We start from the raw sequence: 26,357 nt of genomic DNA on the forward strand, positions 1-26,357 counted from the left end.
GTCTGCAAGTAACCATGTTTTTAACAATAACCCAACACTCAACCCTCATAACCAGTTCAGATGAACACAGTACCCTGTGGCGCAGACAATCCATTCTGTTGTCCCGTGGTTCGACGGAGCTGCCACAGGGTCCCCAGCTCCCATTCCCTCTCTCCACCCTCCCTCCCACATCATCAGCCCCAACTTGATGATATATCCCCATTAACTCTTGGAACATTCGCGGGGTGGACATGTTGCTTCACATGACTGCTGATTTGGCCCCAGCACTCCATCATTATCTTGAGGTGAAGCCACCCAGCTCCCTACTTTTGAGTTTGCATTCTGAGTGGCACTGCGGCCTGACGGATGTTCGAGCCTCGGGTGTGTCCTAATCCTCCAGCCTAGGCCTGTTGTTTTGTGCCGGTCTGCCCTCTCTGGGGGGAAGAGGTATAGAAGTCTCAATGTACTGTTTGGCCTCGGCCAGGGACTCGAAGTGCACCCGTCCTGCGTGCTGAATCCTCATCTTGGCTGGAAACATCAAGGCATACGGAACCTGGCGTTCCCTGAGGAGTCTTTTTACCAGTTCATAGGATCTTCTGCTGGCTTGCACCCCGGCAGAGAAATCTGGGTATATGTGTATACGGTTCCCTTCATATTGGAGCGTTCCTGCCTCCCTCACCAACCACCGGATTGTGTCTCTATCACTATGGTTGAGGAGAAAACGATTATCGTGCGTGGTGGTGCACCTGGTTTAGGGGCCGGGGCCAGCGTGTGATGCGCTCTCTCAACCAAGAAATGTTCCGAAAATGCCTCCGGACCTAGTACGGATTTAAGTAATACTTCAAGTTGTTTCTCCATCTGGCCCTTGCCGAATGTTTCTGCCACTCCTACCACCCGATGTTGTTCCGTCTTGAACACGATTCAAGGTCTTCACACTTGTTCTGGATTTTTGACATGGCCTCCTTGAGCTGTGTAATGTCTCGGTTATGGTGTGCTATAGCGTCTTCGTTAAAGCTTATTCTGCTCTCTGTTTCTGTGACACGTGCACTCTCTTTCTCGACCGTTGCCTTGATAGAGCCTATGCTGGACACTATGTCGTCTAATTTAATGTTCACTGCACGGAAACCATTTTGAACTATCGTTGTCAGCCTGTCTTCCTGCTCTTCACTCTCCGCACCCAGGGGCTCATTAGCGTTGGTGTGTACGTCTGCAGTGGTAGTCTGCATTTGACCGCCTGTGTAAGCGTCCCTGGGGCCTTTTTTCCTGTTGCTGGGAGTCTTGCCTCCTTTCCCTGTTTTTTGTGGTTCACTCATGATGTTTACTGATAAGTGCTATTGTTTAGCCTGATTCTTCACCCCTTTTGTCGCCTTTATGACAAGTTATGAGGTGCTCCGAACTGTCGTGGAGGGAGCTAAAAGAAGGTTCCGGGGGGATTGTCCACTATCAATTGACTGTGTTCTCCCACGTATTATGTAGTAGGAATAGGGGTATAGAACAGTTTTGTGGCATTATAGTTCTGCAGGAGTGTTCAGAGAGACCGATGTAGGCTCTTTATGGGTTTGACCCACAGGATGGCGTGTCTGGAGTTCACCTGCCACTAGTTCATTGCAGAGGCAGAGGCCACGTGTGTGTAGCAGGGCAAAACAGGTCCGGATCACCCCCGGCTTCCGTCCTAGTGGCGAGGGGGGTAGGTCACGTCGGCCGCAGTGAGCAGGTAGTGCCCAGGAGATCCCCCCCCCCTTCTCTCCATCCATTCACTTGGTAGATGTGGCTGAGCAGTCAGACTTCCCTCAAGGCAGTATACAGAGCATACAAAATAGGTACAGAAATACAGTAGCACAAGCAAACACTGACCAGAGCTTGGGCGTAAAAGTATATAATTATTTATTTAACACACACTTATAAAACACACTAGCACTAAATTGGTAAGATAACTTCAAAACACAATCACTATTATCATATGTACATCCCTGATTACTTGTTGGACAAGTCTTAGTTAACACCACTTATTTCCAGACAGAGGTGAGCGCTTAACGTTCGATGGCACTCCAACAAGTTAAATAAAAAGGGAGGGAAAAGCAGAATTATGGAAGCATACACACTAAACACTTTTTAAAGAACCACAGCAAGTTAGGAAGGCACAGTCTACTGATGAACAAGGAAGTTTAGGTGCCAGGCCCACTTTCAAGGGAGCCAGGCGGAAGAAGCCGAATATCAGACACGGAGTCTTCGAAGTTTGTGGAGGTAGTTCGAAAAAGGTTTAGTTCAGTGCAGAAAAGTTAGCTAAGGTGTCTCAGGCTAACCCAGGTTCGAGAGACGAGGATTTAATAGACCCGTTCAATCGGTTGAAAGGGAAGCCAGGCAGAACACAGTACCTTAAATGGAGAGGATCCTCCAGCGGGGGCAGTTGTTCCTGGCAGCGGGTGCAAGTCGCAGCGTCGTCCAGAGGAAGAGAAGATCTCGTCGTGGAGGAAAGATGAAGGTCGTTGCACTGACAGGGAAGAAACCAGCCGCGGAGTTCTCTGGTACAAAGGTACTACCCTTTCGGTTTGCGGTAGTGGTGAAAACGTGGTATCCCGGTTGCCGGGGTGCTTGGCACAGGCAAGGCAGCCATGAGATGCTCCAGGAAGGCGAAAAGAAGGTAGACTGGTTATCCCCACCAGTCGAAGGAAGAAGACTCTCCGGGCTGGAGATCTCCTCTGTCGTTGGGAAAAGTGGTGAGACGGTTCAGCAGGGCTCGATCTGTGGTGTCATCGTTGCAGGCTGGCTCAGCTTCTCCCTCCTCGGATTCTTAGGTCCTGTGGTCACTTCTGAAGTTCCAGTCCCCAAAGCCCTGCTTTTATGCAGCACACCCCCATTCACTCAGCCTAGCTGTCAATCAAACATGCTAAGTGATGAGCCGGCCGGCTCACCACTTGGGCCAATCACACAAGAGTGCGACTTGAGTTACCAAGGTAACTCAGTCCAGGGTGCCTAAACCCCCTCCCACACCCCCTGTGGTACCCAGTGGCACCACTTTTGGAGGCTTCTGTGGAGAAGCCTGCCAAAAAGTAGAACAAAGGGCTCGACTTGGGTTGGAGTCACAGAAGAGAACACAAACGCCATTTTAGAATCGAATTCTGGCAAAAAATACAAACCGGCAAATTAATATTAAATAAATAAACCAGCGGTATGTTCGAGGCTATAAGAATTAAATAATTAAAGTTGGTAGCCTCGAACAATGGGAAAATCCCATAGAGATATATTCGCGGTCAAATATAAAAAGTAGTATCCACTGCCACCAGCCAAAACTCAATCAGGAGGGACGGAGACGTGCCCCCTCGAACAACAGAAACCCGGGGCAATCGAGTTGCCCCGACCAGTACGTCCAAAATATGATGGTTTGTACTGGTTTCTGTTCATAATTTGGGACTAGTAAAGCCAATGGTGACTTTACATGCCCTGGGAGACAGTAGTCAGTCCCAGGGTATGGAGTCTACTACAGAAAACCATCTCTCTATACTTTCAAAATCTTCACTAAGCAAGCTCAGAAAAGAGCGGGAAAAATGTGGGATGAGCTACTTAATGGTTTGGTGCCTTGAGGAGCATTCAAGGGATAAAAAGGCGGGCACTTCTTCCACTGTGCCCATACCAGGAACAGCCTCAGATGAGAACAGTGATGCAGACCCACTGGCTGAACATTGCAGTTGTCTTGGAACCCCCTCCCTTCTCACACACAGGTGTTACCTGTTTTGCTTGATTCTTCTACCCTGATCCACCTCTACCTCCTCCAGCCTACTTCTGCAGGAGTCTGTCCTGATACATTTTGGTTTCACCATCACCGTCTTGTGGCCAATGTTGGATTTGACTTTTATGGACTTGATTCATTCACGGTGCGTCACCCTTTCTCAACTCTCATGCTGGACTTCCTTTGCATCTTTTACTCCCATCTTCATCTTGTATCCTGGCTTCCAACATTGTGTTACTACTGACTTCTGCAATTGTATTCGCTCTCCCCTCTTGCTTCTCCACTCTTTTGGACTGCTTACTCTCTGTTCTCTCCTCCTCTCCCTTTCTCCCTTTTCCTATCTCCTCCCCTTACTTTCTTTTATGCACTTACACTATCAGAATTGTCCCTAGACCTAATATGATAGCAACCTCGTCTGTTTCCTCCACCCTCCCATTACTGTTTTTTCCTCCCCACCGCCCCCTCCAGCACTATCTGAAATGTCGTCAGGCCTAGTGTGATAGTCGCTTGTTTTGTTCCTCCCCTCCCTTTCTGCCTCCTTCTCTCTCCCCTTTTGTTTTCTCCGGCACTACCAGAAATGTCATCAGGCCTAGTACGATTGTTATTTCACATCCTTACTGTTCATGGCCTGTAAGAATGTCATTGTATTTTCCCTTGTTCCCTCCCTTATTATTTGGCTCCACACAGGCCAGAAAGAAATTGAGTCCTTCTTACTCTTCATTCTCTATCAAGAACACCCAAATTCCTATATCAGTAAAAGTGAAGACTCTAGGAGTGTATCTTCAAGCTTCACTAGGTGCTGAAGCACATACAGCTTACCTTAAGAAAAACTGTCAGTACCACCAAATTCTCCTCAAAAAAATCAGACCTGGCTAGATCAGAAAAACAGCACGATCATCGCTAGAGCCACTGTACTGTCTAGACTGGATTATGGTAACTCCCTTCTGTTAGGAGCCAACAGTAAATGTTTGAAAAGATGCCAAACAATCCAAAATAATGCCGTCAGAACGATCACAGGAAGAACTTGGAGAGAACACATCACCGGAGAAAGGAAAGCTCTCCATTGGTTGGCTATGAAAGAGAGAATCTCCTTCAAGTCTCTCACCATGGTTCACCGTTGCTTATATGGCAAAGCCCCGATCTACCTCAAAAAACAATTTAAGTGGTACGAGCCACCTAGGCGGCTTAGATCCTCTAACACAGGTAAACTGCAAACCACCAAAACGCAAAGGCAGCACGGCCTTGGCAAGGCCTTCCTGACTTTGAGTATAGAAAAATGGAATGAACTTCCCACTTCATTGAAGCTCGAATCCAATTACCTCCTTTTCAGAAAAAATTGAAAACATTACTTTTCAAATGAATCCTGGAAGCATACCACACAGAATGATAATGTAACACTGACCCCACATATCTTGTCCCGTTTTGGATTTCTGTTGTCTTGTCTACTTGTAAGCGCTCTGATGCCCGCAGGCTTTTAGCGCTATATAAACAAATAAATAAAAATAAACAAATAAATAAATAAAGGAACACCTCAAATCATGTCTAAGAGTGGGAGCAAAAGAATCTCACTCTTAGCAGGAGAGAAAAAAATAAACCCCAAAAATCCAGCAAAGCTGCTGGGGGACTCGCTAGGTTTGGGAAATTAGCCTTGCAGAGAATTCTCCCTAACAATTGTTCGTCAACGGGTATTTCCTAACTAAACCACAGCGCAGCGCCACCATGCACTACAAGAGGGGAGCCCTGGGGCCTGGTGATAAAGGATTCCTGGACCAGGCACATCAAACAGAGTTCGTAAAGCCCGACCCTAATGTCAGCCAAACTGAGGATGTGTATGGCTCTTAATCTAATATTCAGGCGGCCCTGCGAGCTGAACACGAGGGCTCCGCGCGGCCCGCACACCCAGCCTCCACCCATCCGCGGCCTCCCGCCTCCTCGAATCCACCCCCTTAGGCAATGTCCTCGCAGAGCAGCCAGGCGGGATGCGCCCGCAGCACGGGCCGGTCCAGACGCAAACAGGATTAGCTTCAGTTTGCTGAGTCGTGGCTTCCCAGGATTTTCGGGAGCTGTGGTCCGGTAGTTAGGCCATCTGTGTCCCAGTTCTTAGCATCTGAGGCGGCTTCCAAAAGGATTTTCAACACTAGGGTTTCTGTATGGAGCGGGAGCACACAAATCAGGCGGCCATCATCGTTGTGCGCAACAGCGCCCCCTTCAAACGCTAAGTAATTCTTTTTGTCAATGCTAGTTGGAGGAAGAGACTTATCCATTAATGGATTGATCACAGCGTTGAAATCACCCCCTATCATGATTTCCCCTTCAGCATGTTCAAACAGAAGCTTAGAGAAAGAAGCAAAGAACATGTCTTGTTGAGAGTTGGGCGCATATAAAGAAACCAAAGTCACCTTTCTCCCTTGTAACCTAGCCACTTCCAGAACATATCTACCTCCCCTATCTCTCAGAGTCTTGCAAACCATCAACGGGGTCCCCCTGCGGATCAAAATGGCAACCCCACTTCTCTTAGTCCCCTAAGAAGCGCAAAATTTCATGGGATATAGTTTATTGTTAAGCCTGAATTCATCAGATGGGAGGAGATGAGTTTCATGAAGAAATAGGAGCGAGGTGTCAAGGGTGGCCATTCGATGCATCAAAGCTCTGTGTTTAATAGGGGAATTTAATCCCTGCACATTCAGGGAAAGGCATTGGAAATTCGGATTAGTCATAGACATAATATTTCCTTCTCCAGGCGAGTATCCCCAAACATCTTTTCCTCAATACCGGCCAAAGATTAAAGTTACATTCCATCCCCTTCGTCCATCTGCATCGCCTGTTTCCCTGCTCATTGACCCCAAGCGAACCAGGCATACAAAAGGACCGCTTAATTTCCCCCGCCATCCCCAACATTAGCCCTTCCTCGCAGCACATTCCAGAGGGAGATCAGAAAACCTTGGGCATAGCAACCTTAGTAAAAAGAAGAAAATTGAGAAAAACATATTACCGATTATTTGTAAAACTTTTAGTATAACTAATTTAAACAGCAACCCTTTCAGGGTAACAGTAACTGTCATATTCCATGAATCAGGCACCAAAATTAGGAACATTTTGTATTTGTCCCAACAATTCCCAAACAATATTATCCTCTTATAGGGGGGGAATGCATGAAGAGAACCAACTAGATATTATTACAACCCCATACGCACCAGCAGTCCATTCACAACACCCGGAGCGGGTGTAAGGTAAATAGTTATTATGCCAGTTTGTTAGTGGAAGTGTCTCGACCAATCAACCCAAGAATAAGTTCCAGCCACGCTGCACCTGTCACCCTGTAGTCAAAGACCATTTCGCAAAATGGAAGCCTGTCGCATAAGAGGAACAAGTCTCCATCAGATTAAACAAACTGCAGAACTGCCGGTTTCCATCAGCAAAGACTTTTCCAGTCTCATGCCAATTTGTTTGAGCTCTTCAGACCGATAGTCACCATCAGCTCAAGGGGGAATAGTGCTGCCCAGCTCCGAAGCCTCTGATTCTTTGGACGCTTTAATTGAAGCCCAACCCCTAGGTTTTGGCCTCTTGTCTTTTAGCGTGGGACTTAGAGTTGACCTCCTTAGGTCGGCAGTATTCATGTCATCAGACTTACCCGCAGTGTCCCGTAGCCACTCATCTGCTTCTCCTTCGGAACCGATGGCGTAAGGGCAGTTATGATATTCGAACAGTAGTTTACATGGATAGCCCCAGCGATAGCGGACCTTTTTCGCCTTCAACCAAGTAGTGACTTTCTGGAGGCACCTGCGGTTTGCCAAGGTATACGACGAGAGATCTTGGAACAATGACATAGAGGAACCACGGAATTCCACCTTCCCCGCCCTTCTGGCTGCTGCCATAATTTCCTCTTTTTGCCGAAAGAAGTGGACTCTGGATAGGACATCAGGGAGGAGATTACGCTTTTGCTGGACAGAGGAATAGACCCGGTGGGTCCTGTCTAGGATCAAGTCATCAGAGTCTCCCAGGCTCAACAAGGATTTAAAGAGGGCCCCCACATATTCAGGAAGCTCTTGGTCTTGAACCTGCTTTGGTACTCCTCGTATCCTGATATTATTTCTTTTCGAGCCATTTTCCAAATCAGCTTGCTTGGCTGACATTTCCTCCAGTCTATCTTTCACATTCCGGACTCTCTTGGTGAGGTCATCATTGTCCTGTTCCCGCTAACATACTAGGTTTTCCAGTTCATTAACCCTGGTCTCAAGGCCTGTTAAATTGGAGCTTATTTCAGCGATGGAACGTGCCAAAGAGTCTTTTGAGGATTGAATCTCAAATTTTATTGCGTGTCATATCTTGCCTAAGAAACTTTAGCATTCCCGCAAGATCCTGCCTAGATAAGGCTTTATCAGGGGTTACATCGGACCCCTGTGAAGCATGGATTTCCACCACAACAGACTGCATCTTCTGGGGTACAGATGTCTCTGGGGCCAGGTAGGTTGTAATCCTGCTCCCTTTATGTTTATGTCCTGTCTTGGGCATTGCCAGAGGGAGATTACTCACATCAATAGGGTGCCTGTAAGGGCATCCTTGGAGGTTATGGCTGTAGACTGTGACACTTTAGAAGGCCAACACTCTGATGATTTAGTGGTTAAGGGTGCCAAAACAACAGCCAGCACCCCGGAGCGTTTGCGGACAGGGATGATGCACAGCCCTTCAGCGCAGGCTCCCACAGGCTTTTCACCTGGGGATTCACCTCCCGAGCTAAGCGTCAGAGCAGTGCCTCCAAAACCAGCGGCCCAAATATCTTCTTCCTTCCCCACTCCACTGAGGCGCTTCCCGTCTCCGCTCTCACGCGCCCCCCCACTTACAGGCAGCTAATGGCAGGCAGAGCGCTCCCGAGTCGGCCTGCACCGCAAGGGGCAGGCTCGCAGAACGCTGCGAGGCTCACCAGCTTTGCCTCTGCTCTTCCCCCAGGCAGGCTTCCTCAGGCCACCCGATCCCCGTCCGTATAGCGCTCCTTCTCGCTGCACTCACTGCAGGGGAGCGGGGAACCGCCAGAGCGTCGTCGCTTCCCAGCCGATCCGCTTTATGCCGGCAGGCTGCACTGACCCCCGGAGTCTCTCCCCTCCAGGTCGGCTCCTTCATGCTCAGCAACTGCCTCCCCGACCCTCGGCGGAGCATATGAGCAGCATCGCCAGCGCGCCCGCGATCTTGCGCGCCGCAGGCGTTCTCCAGTAGGGCTTCGAAACAACAAAAATCAGCTTACAGGAGTTCAACATATTGCCAGTGGAGCCCCGCGGTCCTCGGAGACGCTCCCCGTGCCTTCCATACGTGAATTCGGGAAGTCCCGACATTTATTGAGTTATAAACAGGTGCCCGTTCCGGAGCCTACAGCAGGCACGTCCACATGGCGCCCTGCTTGGCCATGCCCCCAGTATATCTCCTTCTTAAACAATCTTTGTTTTTACTTTGCTTTCTGCAATCCCTCAAAATTCTTCTGGTTTTCTTATTCGATGCAGCTCTGTGAAATTGGAGATTTGAGCGAATGAATTGAAAAATCACAGAGACCGTTTAGCATATTGCAAACAAACAGCCACAACAGGCGACTTTGAATGCCATGAGAATCCCCTATGAAGTAGTACCTGTTGGGTGTCCTGACCCACGTTTGGACTATTATGCTGCAACATTTGGGGCTGTGGGCTCAGAAAATCCAAGATGGCCGAGAAAGCCCACATTTGCGCCAGAATCCAGGAAAACCACGCAGTTTTGTGCACACCAAAATGGTCGCCTGACCTGCCACCCACCAGTGCGAGCGTGATGGGCCAGAAGCGCCATGAGTGAAACGTGGTGCCAAAGGAAAAACAGCAGTGCCTGTTAGCTCAGAAAGCGCTTTGAAATCACCCTTGTTTCTCTGAAATGCAAGCTAAAATGCCTATTTTAAACATTGCAAGATATTCAAAAATCTCACTGAACACCAGCAGACATTTGGCAGAATGTATTCTTGTGTGCATACAAAATCTGGAAAGAGAAAGAACCTAAAATAATGTTCATAATGAAACTGGCTGAGCTGTGGATGGCAGCAGCCTAAGTTAAATTGAACTGAAAGACATTAAAATCTAAATGTTTAAAATAAATGAGTGACCTACTGTTGAGTGTCACATAGTTTGCAACTGTTAAATGTCATAGTTTTGAACTTAGAATCAGCATTCTAGCTGCATTTGTAAACATTGTAAGTTTGATTTGGATGAAGAAAAAGTGGGAACAAAAGTGACATTTAGCTGAAGCCTGGCTTGAAGAGAGTGAATTCTGCCCGGCAACTACCCCCGACAGGAGTTTAAACTTGCTCAGCCACTCTTCCCAGGCCTGGCTGCATTCTGCTGCCCCCACCAAAAGGAGGTGACACCTCCCTGATTGAATCAGGGGAGGAGCACCTAGGACTGGAGGGAAACAAAACAATGAGCCTTCCTTGGCTCAGGCAAATGTTAAATTTGGGGGGGTCGTAAATGGCTTCCTCTTGAGAGAAACTGGGAGGGGCAGTGTCTCTGTGAGCAACTTGAGTTGGAGGAAGTGGACAAACCAGAAATTCCACCATGTGCTTTGGGAAACCACACCCCTCTGGGCCAGAGCATAATTTTAAAAAGATGGATAATTCATAGTATGGACTTGTCAAAATTATATAATTAATATCATTATTCTTGTGATTTTTCTGTGCACTTTCTAAGAGGTGTTAGGAATCTGTGGTATGTTCTTGGGGGTAGTAGTGGAAAATAAGGTATTACTCCAAATGTCCGTATGTTAAAAATCTGACACTATCATCTGATGCCCATATTCCTTGTGCATGTTTGTGTGAATTCTGGAAAAGTTTAGAGGTTGTGTTCTTGATGAAAAGGGCAGAATTCTGTCATAAGTGGACATGACATCTTACAAAGACCGGGATCGGATGGTTTGGTGCTACAGAAAATGTTAACTGGACATATAATAGAAAAATTGTACGTAGATAAATATGCATTTGGATCAAGAATAGATTTGTGTGCAAATTGACCAGGGTTGGATCCTCTGACCCATAAACTAACGCATCACGATGACACTCCATTTCCTTCCCCCAATCAAGGGAGAGATGAAAACTTGGCCAATGATAAGTTGCGAGGGGCAGGCTTAGTTATGCCAACACACACCCGTTTTCTAAAGACATAAAAAGAGCCACTGGAAGCCAGACAGGGACATTCATTTTCCAACCTTCAACTGAATTCCTGCGCAGCACGCTGACGGAGAACTCCAGAACCCAGAACTCCAGAGATCCAGAATAACTCCAGAACAAAAACTCCAAAGAGCTGAACTCTTCAGCAGGCCTCAAAATCTTTCGCAAACTATTCAACCGCCGGGCTGTGCGGTTTGCTGCTTGCTAAGACTCTTGTGTATCCAGAACAGAACCAGTACCCAGAAAGCAGTGCTATATCCAGAATCCATTTGATCCAGACCAGCAGAACCAGAGATCTGTGCAGTGCCGAGTGCCAGACCCGACCGCTGTATCCAGAACCGCAGACCAGACCCAGACCGCTGTGAGCAGAACAGGTGCCTGATTGACCCGCCGATCAGAGAGAACTGCAGCTAAACTGCAGCTAAACTTGTTGACCAGCCATTCCGTTTAAATTTATAGTATGAGTATCTCGCCAGAACTGTGCAGAACCAATCTCTTTGTTTTAAATAATCTAATTCAAACTATTGACCCGCCGATCAGAGAGAACTGCAGCTAAACTGCAGCTAAACTTGTTGACCAGCCATTCCGTTTAAATTTATAGTATGAGTATCTCGCCAGAACTGTGCAGAACCAATCTCTTTGTTTTAAATAATCTAATTCAAACTATTTTAACCTATTGAGAACTGCATCATAGGAATTGTGTGTTCATTCTGTCATTTCAAAGCTGCAAAACTGTCATCTGTCATTGTGAGCTTGACTTTTATTTTGAGAATCTACCTTCACAAATTCGTCCGTATCTCTTGAATCGTTAGTGATAGAAGCGGGATTCTAAGCTTTCCAACAAGCTCTTAACCGACTTGCTACTCCTTATAGTTCCTCCATAATTGCGCTCGGCGCACGCGACTATTTGACATTTTGCTTCATTTCAGCCACGTGTAAAAATATTTGTCTTTTGCTTCCATTACGGAATTCTGTTTTCATCCTGATAACCATCCCTGAATCATTGACAGGGCTGGCCTGAACTGATTTAAAGTATCTCTCACTCACCCTGAACCTCTAGATGGAATTAAAAGCATTATTAGCATATTTTTCACTTTATTGCCATCACATTAAAGTATTTTGGGCCTGTGTTTAAAAATCATCCCTGGTGCTCTCAGCTTGCTGGGGGGGGAAATTGGAACTTTGTATTGCATTTTTGTTTGTATTCTTGAAAACTGTGTGCTCTTCTTCCATTTCCTTATATTGCATAAAGGGGCGGAGTGAATTGTCAAAAGAAAAAGTGATCACGTTATCTCTTGTTGAAATCATATCAAATTATTTCTGTGTTGCATTCTGTCCCACCTTGCATTTCCTTGAACCATATAAAGCATTCTCTGCTACCTTAGTCCTCTGTTCTTATTCATAAGTAACCAAGAACTGTGCTACTGTAGGATTACCTATTGCTGATTACTGCTCATATTCACAAGTGTGCTATCAATTATCAATTTATTTATAAAAGTGTGATATATATCTATTGTTTAATTTTTCAAATAAACCATTTTAATTTGCAAAACAAACCTACTTCTTGGCTCAGTGGGGTCAGGGGGATTCTAAGAGAGGGGCGTTATACACGAAGCGTCTTTCAGTCATGAGGCACGCCTGGGTGTTCCTCTAATATTTCCTCGAAAAAACAGAACTGAAGCCAACGGGTGCGGCACAAGCTACTTATACTGATGGTGACGTTGACACGGTACGGAGCCCGTCAAGGGACATCAACGCCACGACCTGCACAGCGCCCTCTGCCGATACATTTTTTTCCGAAGCAGCGCAGCTGGCGGATACGAATATCATAAGATGAGGAATACGTGGGAGGAACATCTAGTCAAAAGAACGTTACAGTTGGTAAGTAACTTTTTCTTTTCTGGCTTGAGGATCAACGGACATGTTTGGGTCTGTTGACCCACCGCAAAAGTCTGCAAACAAACTACAGAGGTCTGGGAATCCTCAATCCTACACAAATTGTCACACGTTCACACACAACCACACCAGATAAAGCTGATACTGGGAGAGATTCCAAAATGGTGGCCATCCTCCTTAATGGGTTTAGACCAGTCCCTTTGCTGACCATGAGCGCATGGTCAAGTCAGGAGTCAGACCAACCCCTGCAATACAGGTGCAGGCCCTAACCCCAAGCACCACCATGGAAGCAGTGAGATTAACATTTGAAATGGGAGGTCGATGGAACTGTCGCCAAAGATCTTTGTGCTGTTGTCAACTACAAGATTAATGAAAGTGAGGGCTTGAAAGTTTTTTCACTCAGTCGTCGACGAAGGAGGTTGCTGGTGGAGTCATTGATGGTTTGAACTTTGTGGACAAAGGTGTCTTTGTCATTGAAGAAGCAGGCAGTGCTTTTGGAGTGGTATGGCATGATGACATGCCCCTTGAGGATTTTGTTGACAAGGTTGTGTGACAAGGAGGCTTTGTCAGTGCTTGTTGAGTATGGGTTTCTTCACCCTTTTTTCCAAAGTAAGTCTCCTCCTGGGATTGCCACCCGTTGGAAGAAGAAATTTGCTGCTAGGACACAGTGAAGCACAGCTCTTCAATGAATCAGAGACTGAAGCCACAGTGCCTTCATCGAGCCAAACAAGAAGTCTCATGTGCCTATCTTTGAGTCTTATTACAAAATAACGGAGCTACTTCTGAAAGGACCCCAACATCGCCTAAACAAATTGCCAGAACAATTCAAATCCTTCCGTTTGATAGCATTACTATCAGTCTCAAAAAATGTCAAAACATTGGTTATCTACCTTGACTCAACACTCTCACTTACTAAACAAATTAATTCCATAGACTCCTCAGCTGCGTTTACAGCTAAATGTATCACAGATTGCAGGCCATTCCTCTCCCGTACTAGTTGTATCACTTTGGCCAGAGCCCTGATACTATCAAGATTGGACTACTGCAATGCCCTATACATCGGCACAAGCTGCTTCAACCTTAACAAAATACAAGTACTGCAACCCCCGCTCACTATACCATGAAGTATAGAGAGCGGGGCGAAGAGAGCGGGGCGATGCGAGGGACACCCCAGCAGCCCCCATTTATTTTTCAATGCTACCACCAAAAGTTCAAACCTTTGGTGGTAGCATTTTTAGAACTTTTGGTCAATGCGACCATTTATTTTTTTTAGGTAATTTTCGACCTAAACCGTACCAAGATACAAATTAGAAAGAACAGGGGGTAAGAGTTTCCAGTCCTAGCATCCAAACATTGTAACTCTCTTCTACCTAACATCAGAAATGAGACTGCCTACCGGACCATCCAGCAAAAACTGAAATCCTGTCTATTTTCACAAGAATAATCATTACCCAAGTACCATACTACCATAATTTATTATTACATGCCCTACAACAACAATGGTTCACCCTTGAACCACCTGTGAACACCAATCTGCCCCATTCTACTACTGTATCGAATGTTCAACCTTATGTACATACCTTTGTAACTGTAAATGTAAAATAATAATGTTTGATACTGTAGATATGGCTACTGTATGTACCTATGCTTATTTAACTTGAAACTACCTGCACCGTAATGATAACTTGTAAAATGTGCGCCCAGATACCTTTGGGTTAGGAGCGCTATATAAATAAATAAAATTAAATTAGAGAAGGACTGGCAAATGGAGCAGGAATCATCCAGATTATGATCTGGGTACATACAGTAGAGACATTCCCGAGGTCCATCCTCCACGAAGATGTTCTTAACCTTACAGCTGGAACAAGCCTTGAAAAGTCTTTTTGGCCTTTGAGTCTGTCATGGTGAGCGGAAGAACAGACGCTACACTGGGCTTAACCCTGGCGGATCAAAGATGAAAGGATGTCCCCTGTAGTGGATCTCCAAACGAGTGCAGAAACATCTAAACCTCACAATAGGAAACTACTCATATGTAGATTTCAAATGATGTGAAAAGTAAAGTTGAGTGATGATGATTCTTGATGAAAACAAATAACTATCGAATAAAGTGAGAAATATGGAGAGGACTCCCAATTCTAGTTTCTAAAGATGGCCACAAGGAGTGGAGCTAAGGGATGCACTGCCTATTGGCTGACAGGTAATTGACCCTAAACAATACTAAGCTAACACTAAAGTGAACCCACTCTCTTTGTTTTCTATGAAACTGCTTAATGTTATGGAGGATTCCCGGCCTGACAACTGTGAATATTCAAACAGTCTGTGAATCTATGAAAGCTACCAATGCTGGAGAGCATGAGTTACAAGTAAGTAAGTAACTTATTCCCGCTTAACCTCTCGGCAGAGTTTCTCCTTTCTCATGGTTTTAGTCAAAGTGATACATTTGAGAAGCTTCAATATAGCCAGATTTATAATTGATGGTGGTACTTAACATGCACAATCCTCAATAAGCAGTAAACAAGCTATACAACAGGATGTTGAGTGGTTCAAAATCGTGTACAGCGCCTGATAAATAAGGCATTGTGTCAGAAGGATCGTGTGAAGTAGAAGATATTTCGGTTCCCTAGCATAAAGTGAGTGCCCGGTTGCATTTATTCCCAGCAGGGTTGGATAACATAAGAGCCATATTCATATTCGTACTATTAAGAAATGTAGTTTTTCTGAATTTCTTTTGGCTCCTTTAGTAGGGAAACCGGGGGGGGGAAAGTAATTTCTGATGCTTGTTAATCTGCTTAGAATCACATACTGTGCATATAGTCTGACGTCTAGTGCTAATGGCAGAGTATTGCATCTTTCTTTCGAGGATCGAAAGGGGACTTTGACATGGGCGTGCCTGTAACACTATCCCTAACGTGATGTGTAGTGTACTCAAAATCCCTCACGTGTCATGATCCCTCAGATTGTTTTTTTCTGCCCAACTAGTTGGTCGTCTTATGCAGAGCTTGAAAGAGTTGTATAGCTATTTCATAAAACCTTTGTCCCACGACTAGTGGTTATCTAATCTTCAACTTACCATCTCAAGGGCTGCTTCGTGGACCCATTCCCCGAAAATGTCTACGGCTTTCGGCGACTATCGACCGTGTGTCCTTGGCCCTTCGGCCAGGCCATTACAGTAGGGAGAGTGGGGTCACGGGGTTTGATTCTCTGAGAAAGCATTTCCTTTTCCACTATCTTTCCCTTTCTGGTCTGGCTACCGCACTTTACCTCTACTAGGGAGAGGACTCCTTTTAATTTTTGCTTGTCCTTTAACGGCAAATATCCATTGAAAGACCCACATCACAAGTGCAACAAGGGTCTCCCTTGTGATCATGACGAGCAATCCTGTCAGTCTTGCAAATGTTTTCATCCTAAGACTCTAAAGGATAGGCGATGCAGGCCGAGAGTGGTTCCACCGTGGGTGCCAACGCCGACAGCAAGGATTCTAGTGGGAGACATGGCTCTGATCTGGAGGCCATTGACCTTTCTGTTGAACCGTCCAGTTCTCAGTTGCCTGGCCCCGACCCCGACAGGCATTCCGCTGGCATTGCTATGGGGAGATCACACCCCGGCGACAGGGGCACACGCACCATCGAAGGCTAAGCATTCAACCCCACAGGCTCCCTCGACGGATATGTCAAGGAAGCAGCAGATGCCAATAGGTCCATCAAAGGTTTCGACGGCGCCCACTGATCCTCACCATCGGCCGCCCTCCCCACAACTGGCATCGCGGAATGCACCCAGGCATTCCATCCATAAGGGCATCTCTTCAAAAAATATACTTGGGTGGCGATGCGCCGGGTAAGAGCGCATCAGCCCCAAAGGTTTCGGCGGTGCCGAAGACCACGACGTCTGTAGGCACGTCGAAATCTCCTTCTCTCCCACCGGAGCTAAGCTAGAGTCTCGTGAATATTGTTTTGGCGCCCAATAGGCCAAAAAGGACATCCTCTCGTCAAGAGGAGTAGTCGGATGGTTGCCAGCCCCTCTCTAAGAGTCTGTCTGACAAGTCCCTTCCTCTTAGGGACTCCTGTCCTCCTGGAGAGCCGCCCCCCCCTTCCCAACGCCTCTGGTTCATCTCTGTGGACCAGAATGTGATTTGAGAGCTATATGGATAAACCTTCACAGTTTGTGGACTTCTCAGAAAGGTTTATAACCCCCAAGAGACCTAGCGAGGAGGATACCTGCCCTACTTTACCAAAGGTGCAGAGATTTTCCACTCGTACCCCACAGGAAAAAGTATTTGAACTCTCAGAACCTGAAGAGGTCTGTGAGGATCCCTATGGCCAGGATGACAATCCCTTTGGCCAGGACATATCTGATCCGTGCCCAGATTGGGGGAGAGATCAACCTGTAGAGGAAGCACCTTGGCTTTCCCCCACTCATTCTCCGGACCCAGACGTCCTTTGTCTGGACCCTCCTTCCTCACCTCCACAGAGGCAAGCATCGCCTAATGATGATCAGATGGCTTTCAATGCAATCCTGAAAAGGGCTGCAGAACATTTCCAAATTGCCACGCAAGAAGCTGTTCAAGATACTGACTTTGTGGAGGACATCCTGAAGGAGAAACCTCCCACAAGTCAGGCTATCCCCTTGTTAAATTCAATCAAAAAACGCCTCGCACCATCCTTGCTGTCCCCTTCACTTCTGTGAACCCTTGAGTGGAAAAATTGTTTTACCCCTCTCCTTCTGACCCGTTATATATCCGAGGGCATGCCACTCCAGACTCCCTGATTGTCACTACCACCAGGAAGATGGCTGGGGTACCACTATCTACTTCTGAATCATCCACCCCCCCCCCCAATCCCCCTGATAAGGAGGACTGCAAGAAGTTGTTTGCCCTTTGCAAATGCATCACCACTTCGGAAGCATATTCGACAAGAATTTCTAATAATTCAACACTTCTTGCAGTTATAGTGATGTGCAGTGGAACCTGCTTCAGGAAGGCCTCCAAGAAGTGCCTGAACTGGTACGATCACGCCTGCTGGCGATCGTCTCGGAAACTAAGCAGGTAACCTACAACATTCTAAAAACTACATTGGATTCAGCAGAGACGGCGGGCGGACTCTGGGCCAAGACACTCTTCTGAAAAGGCACGCCTGGCTTAAGAACTCAAACACAGGCCGCCTTAATAACCAAATCCGTGGAAGACCAAATTTGTTTGGCAAGACTGTGGATGATGCCTTTGAGACGGCGAAGATTGAGCATAAGACCCTTAAGTCTCTAAATCAGATCACTGCTAGGTCTTACCAGCAACGGGGAGGTAACTCTCACTGTTCCTTTCAAGGCCAGTCTTTCTCCATATCTCCACACCACCAGTATGGCACAGGAGGTACATTATGGTTCTCTGCACAAGGGGCAGCTGGCACCAACCAATACCAGCAGAGGGTACAACGAAGAGGCAAAGGCAGGGGCATAAATTCCACATCAAGTGGTTCCCTGGACTCCGCTCCCAAATGACTCGCCAGTCCGGGTCCCCTCCCATGCCTCCCCGGTCAGGGGAAATTTAACATCTTTTCTTCATGCATGAGAGGGGGTTGGTTCCATATGTTAATATCCCGCAAAAATATTGCCATACAAGAATGGCACCATATTTTTTTGGCGATTTTAACCCATTAAACCTGCAGGGGACACCCCTGCAAACCCCACTCACATTTACCGCTTAAATTATCCCCACTAATAATACCGCCTATGGCCGTTCCCGACGACCAGATATATATGGCAATATTATTGGTGAGGATAATATTACCTGATACCACGGGGTCACCTCAGACCAGTGGGTGCTCAAGACCACCGCCCACGCTTATTGTATCGAGTTCCACCGGCCACCACAATACCATCCACCAAGACACCGACGCCTATCGCCAGCACTCCTGCAGATTCTGCTGGAAGAGGTGCAGATCCTTCAGGAAAAGGGCGCCATAGAAGTCGTCTCCATTGATCAGGTAAACAAGGGTATTTATTCAGTGTACTTCCTTGTACCCAAAAAGGAACTCACCTTGCACCCTGTGTAAGACTTGCGCCCAACAAACAAATTTGTCAAGGCACAAAAATTCAGAATGACAATATTGCAGGAAGTAATCCCTCTGTTGACGCAGGGGGATTAAATGGCAACACTGGATATGAAAGAGGCATACTTTCATATTTCAATTTTGCCAGCGTACAGAAAGTACCTAAGGTTCATGATCGAGAACAAGCACTATCAGTTCAAGGTTCTCCCCTTCGGCATTGCCTCAGCCCCAAGGGTGTTTACGAAGTTACTGGCGGTAGTAGCGGCTCACATGTGCAGGCAGTAATTCCAGTCTATCCTTACCTCGACGACTGGCTAATAACGGGGGATTTATACGGAACATGCCTGTCAAATACCCAGAAGATGGTAGATCTCTTCAGTCTGGGATTCTCAATCAATTAGAAAAAGTCCAGCCTAGGTCCCAGCCATGTCAAGCACTTTCTGTGGGCTCTAATTCGGACCAAAGACAGGCTCGTCTTTCCCTCCAACGAGAGGGCTCAAAACATGCTGTTCCAGATCCCTCACTATGTAGCCAGTCGCGAGGTGACTGTACGCAAGGCCATGCAACAGTTAGGGATGATGGCATCCTGCATTTATCTAGTCCCACACGCACGTCTGCGCATGCGCCCCATGCTGGAGTGGCTCTTGAGCCAATGGTGTCAGGCCAGTGGACAGTGGGACGATCTAGTGGTTGTTTCAGAAGCCCTCGGTCAGTCTCTGCAGATGTGGTCAAGGGAAGACCTCTTGCAGGGGAATATCTTCACCACCACCACCGCAGAAGAAGCCACTCTCACCACGGACGCATCTCTAATGGGGTGGGCTCACCTCCTTCACCAGACAGCGCACGGCGTGTGGTCCCCAGTGGTAGCAAGCAACCACATAAATCTGTTGGAACTGCTAGCAGTATTCAAGGCCCTGAAGGCATTCCAAACAGACCTCCAGGGGAAGACCATCCCAGTCCTCACGGACAGTACCATGGCTATGTATTACCTGAACAAACAAGGATGCACTCACTCTCCAGGGATATCCAAACTGTCCCAGAACATATGGAGGTGGGCTCTGAAACACAAGATGTTCCTCCTGTCACAACACGTTCCAAGAGTCTTCTAGCAGACATGCTCAGCAGAGACTTCCTACTACCCGTAGAGTACTAGAGTACATTGTTTTCAACGTCTTCGCAGACTGGGACTTCCCAGAGATTGACTTGTTCGCAACTCTGGAGAATACGCAATGCCCAGATTACGGCTCCAGGTACCTACAGAACCGCTCCAAGGGGAACGGTCTCTGGATAACATGGTCAGGGAAAAGTGTCTACCCTTCCCCCTCCGCCCCGTCTCCCCTACTCAACAAGATAGTGCAGAAGATGCACCTGGAACCAGTCATAATGATTCTCGTGGCCCCAATGTGGGCCCGCCACCTGATGGCAATGTCAGTCGCACCTGCGAAGGAGCCACTATGCCCCTACAATATGCTGTCACAGGACAGGGGAGAGACACTTCATCCATGCCCGCAAACTCTCAACTTGGCACCCTGACTCCTGAGGTCATATAGTTCTGACGCCTCCAACTTCCTCAAAGATGTATGTGCATACTTAGGGAAGCACGAAAGCCAAACACCAGACATTGCTACTGCAACAACTGGAAATGCTTTGTCATCTGGTGTAATACCAAGGGCATCAATCCTATTGACTGCACACCGACAGATATTGTCCTGTACCTGTCCTTAAAGGTCCACTTAACTGCACTTTCAGCTTACACCACGTCCCAAAAGGTTTTATGGTGGAAAATTCTAGTGAACAAGGTTTTTATGGAGGGGGTTAAAAGACTTCATCCCTTTGTCTCCAACTCCGCTCTCGGATGATCATGATCCCTGAATGCTTTACTGACTAGACTAATGGGACCTCCCTTTTTAAACCTATGCATAAGGCTAGCCTTAAAGCACTCACTTACAAGACCGCCTTCCTGGTGGCAGTTACATTAATAAGGAGAGTTAGTGAATTGCAAGCCCTTTCTGTTCAAGACCCATTTGTCACGATTCACAAGGATAAGGTGGTTCTGCGCACTCACCCATGGTTTGCACCTAAATGTATTTCAAAGTTCCATGTGAACCAATCAATAGAACTACCCACCTTCTTGCAGAAGCTCACTAATGTGGCAGAAAGGAGCCTCCACACTCTTGATGTGAGGAGAACAGTGTTAGGGAGAATTCTCTGTTAAAGGAGAGTTCCGGGACTTTTTTTTTTATTGTCCCTACGGTTCGGCCATGTGTTTTTAAGCATAACTCGGTAGATCGTGGAAAACTTTCCTATGGACCTTACCCGACTTTTCGTCCATTAACGCACTCGAAATCAGCCGCCATTTTATGATAATCCTATCACTTGCCGCATCGCCCTGGCTCACCTGCTTTTGCGGCACTAAATCAAATCCCCCGCCCCTGAAACAGACTTGATCAAAACATTCATATTCCCCGCCTCTATCCGTGACGTGACTGAGCTGCGTAGGCAAATGCGCCCAGGCGTCTTCTACGCGACTCCACACAGAACCAGGAAATCAACACAGATGAGCTCAAACAACACAGCGCGCCACAATTGGGAATATGAAACTGTACTTTTAAATTAAACCGCAAGATTGTAAATTTGGTAAAGTACATTTATTTGACATCAAATGTTTTGAGAATATTCAGCGATTAGCATTTTTATTTGCACATGTTCCAAAAAGTTTGTTTCGAGGCACACGATGTTCCTTTGCTGTACACAGGGTCTTAGATCATCTCACAATACAGCGCCACAATTCGGAATATGAAACAGTGGTTTAAAAGCAAACGGCAAGATTGTACATTTGGCAAAGTACATTTATTTGACATCAAATGTTTTGAGAATATTCAGCGATTTGCATTTTTATTTGTTCACGTTCCGAAAAGTTCGTTTCAAGGCACACGATGTTCCTTTGCTGTACACAGGGTCTTAGATAAATGAATTTTTATTTGCTCTCGATCCAAAATATTTCGTCTTGAGGCAAGCGATGTTCGTGTGCAGTAGACATGGTGTTGGTTTACGATAAAATAAGCTCTTCGGTCGCACTGATAATCGCATGGCTATTCCAACAACGAGGCACTAGGGCACCACAACGGTCTGTATGTTGCATCTAGCCGTTAGTACCGCGTAAGGGCATACTTGTACTTGGCGATCGTCCCACAAAATGGTCAGGGTGCTAACGTTGTTCACGCGGAGAAGCAACTGGCGGTTAAAAAACCCATCCGCCGGTGTCTGGTACTCGTGACACAGACAATAATGGACGATGTATCTATTTGAAAAACATAAAAAAAGGAAATTAGTCTCACCATCAGATCTTTATTAAAATTATTCATTTTATATATTAGGTCTGGAAATTATTTCATAGCTAGGACAGTGCAACTGGGTTTTAAACGTCAAGGGGGGCTGTAGGATACTGAGACAGTCCCCCAGTGCAGGGGTTGACAGGGAGTGCAGGTGGAGAGTGGAAGGGCCCAGGACCGAGATCGCAGACAGTGGACCAGTTGTAGCAGGGGAGAGGGAGAGAGAAAGCAGAAGCAAAGGTTTTGAGGTGCTTCCGTAAAAGTATGATATGATATGATATGGTATTTGTAACGCGCCTATACACAAGTGTTTCAAGGCGCGACGAGGCAGGGAGGGAGGGGAACAAGGGGAAGACAAACGATCCTACTAGGCCAGGTGTCATTCAGATCGCGCAAGTGCAGAGGTAAGGGGAAAAGGAGAAAGTGCAAGGAGAGGAGGTGGGGGGGAAGTGCAGTACAAGGTAAGTAGCGTAATAAAATAATAAATAATAAATAATAAATAAAAAGGGCCCGCTTGAGGCCAAGGACAAGTCTCGCAGTTCTGTTCTGGATAAGTTGCAGAGGGCGGAGAGTGGAGGCAGGCAGATTAAGATAGAGGCTGTAACAGTAGTCCAGCCTAGAGAGAACCAGGGCTCGGGAGACAGTGAGCTTCTGGGGGAAGGAGAGGAAGGGAAGAATACCTCTGAGGAGGTGCAGCTGGTAGTGTGACTTCTTAGAGACGTCAGATATATGAGGAGAGAAGGAGAGTGTGGAGTCGAAGATGACCCCGAGGTTTTTAGCCTTGCAGGTAGGGGCGGGAAGGGGGCCAAGTAGACGGTTCTCCCCAAGATAGTGCGCGGTACAAAACAACATGCCACATAGAACGAACAAGTACAACTTAACCCGTCTTTAAAGCAACTGTATAGTAATTAAATTGCGGTATAAACTCATCTAAAGAGTTACTTACATTATATTTGCATTTTCCATTGCGTCTGTGCATAGGGCAGCCCCGAAATACCACTCCTTCTATGCCGACGTTATTTCTTCTAATGAACGAACATGAAATGGCTTTCGTTTCTGAAATTATATTCATTATCGTTTCTTACGTGGTCCAGGCCTGTCAAGGTCAAAATACAATAGAACCTTATTCTGAGTCGTGGGCCATTCTGGCACCCGAGAAAAAATCAAAGCAGCTGACCTTCACTTCGAACGAGCACACATTCCAAGTTAGCTACATTCAGTGTAAGGAATTCTCACAGGACTTGAAATTTACACTCCATCTTTGCATTTTGTCTGCGTGCTTTGCAGCCACACAGAACCATAAATACGGAGAGATTCTATATTTATTGAAAAATGATTTATATTACTGTTTGGTTTAATTTAATGCGCAAATGAACAAGGTTGGCTAGATACACATATTCAATGGGCCTGCGACATGAGGAGACTTGAGAGAACAGACAATCAAATTACAATCATTTAAACCGTGATGTGTATTTCTCAATGAGTTCTTCTTTAGGTGGACATGGAACAGATGCAATGTTGGGTGGCAATGCAGTTGTCCCCTGCACAGGTTCGTTCACAACTCCATTTATGTGCCTATCTAGGACGTCAACAATAAGTTTCTCAATAAACTCATATTGCATATCCTCAAACACTGGTTTGATCACCCATTGTTTACTTCTTTTAGTGAAGGCCTTATTGTAGCGAAGCGTCCCTAAAGTTCCGGTCGTCCTACTTTGTTGACGGCCAACATTATGGTTATGTGCCAAGACCGCTAAAAGAGTCCGATTTATCATGCCCTCCATGCCAAAATGCAATCGTTTTGGCCTGTACTTTAGGCACATATTGTGGAACACCTCCAAATCTCCTGTGTGGCAGAATTCCGTGAGTCCCCTCAAAGCTTTTGTTATAGTTTTATCAAATACAATCTTTTCAATGGCTTTGTGTGTGGGTGATGAAGGAATCAACCACTTCTTCTTCCGTGCCTCCTCTGTGGACAAATGGCCATGTTCACAATTGTGGAAATGTTGGTTCGTGTTCCATCGGTGAACGTTCGTACAGTGTGGCATTACTGACCGCCATTTTTCCAGTAGAATTTCCAACGACCCTCCACATGTTTTTGAGCTCCACCAAAGATGGTTGCTGATTGACTTGGACCACTGTGAAATACCTTGCAATTCTTTTTTTTTACCTGCAGCCGACAACTTTTTATTGATTGATTTTGCAAGATGCCAAACGTCAAATTGGTGATTTATATTTTTGTACTGTTCTCTCATTGTCTTGGCAATTGAAACGTGTCTGTCCGTGGCTATCAGGTCGATCACCATTCCCCGCGATTGTAGTTCTTGCAATGATGCTACAAAGCCAACTTTCTCCATGGCCACTGAGGATGTACTTTGTGACACCTGTACGACCACCGAACTCACAATTTTCTTACTTTCCATGTCCTGAAAGTGGTAGGTGCAGTACTTGGCTGAAAATCCTGGGCTGTCGCACTGTCCATCACCGGCTAGCCTGAACCGTTTGCCCGCGAATGTACTATCAATAGACATTTTTTCCATTCTCCAAGCTTCGCTAATGGCTGGAAATAGATAATCGGTTTGGTATTTGTAGAACTGAGTTTTCGCAATGAAACGGATTCCCACAAACTGAAAGAAAGACTCTAATTTTTTAAAACTTGAACCACTAAAAAGTGCAGCCGCTGCACAAAGTAGATTGCCTGCTGGCAGTTGTCCCAGCATAGGTTGTGCAGACCATGTGAAAGGATGATATTTTGTACAGGTGGCATGTATTTTAAGGTTAGTGCCTCGAATTGCACGAGTCACATTAATCAATGGCTCCCCACATACTTCCCCACCTACCAAATGCCCACATTTAATCCGAATAATAATATCAATCAAACAACTATCGAATACAATGAATTTGGCCTCTTTCCTTATACTGTCACTCTGCATCCCAGCTGGTTCGGCCTGTAACGTTGAGGACATGTCACTCACATGAAAGGTAGAATCTCTGATATCGTCTTCCGCTATGTTCAGTGATATTGATGGTGTTTCATTGTCGTCTACTTCATTCTCTTCCATTGCAACATCTGTTCCTTCTCCGGCGATGGGTGAATAAAACAATTTCTTCAACTTTCTCGCGGTCTTAGTTTTTGCGGGTGTGGATTCTGTGAATTGATCTCCGACTGCATCCGAACTACCAGGAGGACATTCACTATCAATTGCTGGTGGTGGTATAGCTCCGTTGTCAATCACTTCATATTCTTCCCATTGGCACGATGCTTCTCCAGTCTCAAGTCCCTGCCAAAAGGTTTGGCAAGCAACATCTCTCGTTCGCTTCACTGTCTGTGTAGATCTAGTTCGTACACCCACTCGCAACTAGAGGACAGATTGGAAAAGGGGTGTTCAGTTTAAACACAACTTACAGTATAGAACTATTAACAGTGAAAAACAACATAATATAGTGACCAGGACACTAACCTTCTTTTGCTTTCTTTTCTTTGAAACTTTCTTGCCTCGAACTTCAACATCAGGACGCTGTTGCTCCGACTCGTGTGTATATGTCTCCACTTCCTCTTGCGCTGCAACGACTATGTTTTCCTGATAAGCACATCCATCACGCACTGACGCTCCATCGACTCCCTGAAACATAGAACTTTCATTAGTATGTATAATAATATCGAAAACACAAAATGTACTTGGGGACCAATACCCACGTACATCTCAATAGCAAAACACGAATGAACGCTTTGTGTAGAACATTCAAACGACAATTATTCACGCATTGTTGATCTAGTTAGATGGAACTGTCAAGATGCATACCTCGGGCTCCTCATAGACTTCCATTGATGATATTATTGAAGATGATGCTTCAGTGACTCCCTGAAACACAGTAATTGCATTAGTATGGTTTTCTATTTTGATAAAAAGAACATAAAGTTTGTGCAGGCGTCAACGGCTCATCTAAATAGACCTGCACAAATGATCAGTTGTCTAAAATAAATAATGGATATCTAAATATGATTCGATTTGCTCGATCGTTGGAAGTGTCACCACCCAGAAATCTGCATCAACTACTAGGGGTGATGTTCTTGTAGAAGAAGCTCCGTCATCTCCCTGAAACATAGTACTTGCGTTAATAAAGAAGGAAGTATAGCGGATGTAATCACGTCATATGATCTCGCTTGATCGAGCTGTCAGTATCCATACCTCGAAATGCATAAGAACATC

General features: G+C 46.1%; 1 protein-coding gene across 5 annotated transcripts in view; it reads left to right on the forward strand.

Moving 5' to 3' along the window:
• KDM4C (lysine demethylase 4C) overlaps positions 1-26,357 on the forward strand; it is a 3,084,728-nt gene that overhangs the window by 1,077,224 nt on the left and 1,981,147 nt on the right. The window lies entirely within an intron of this gene.

Source organism: Ambystoma mexicanum, chromosome 6p (assembly GCF_040938575.1).
Source record: "Ambystoma mexicanum isolate Mex_15411 chromosome 6p, UKY_AmexF1_1, whole genome shotgun sequence".
NCBI lineage: Eukaryota > Metazoa > Chordata > Amphibia > Caudata > Ambystomatidae > Ambystoma > Ambystoma mexicanum.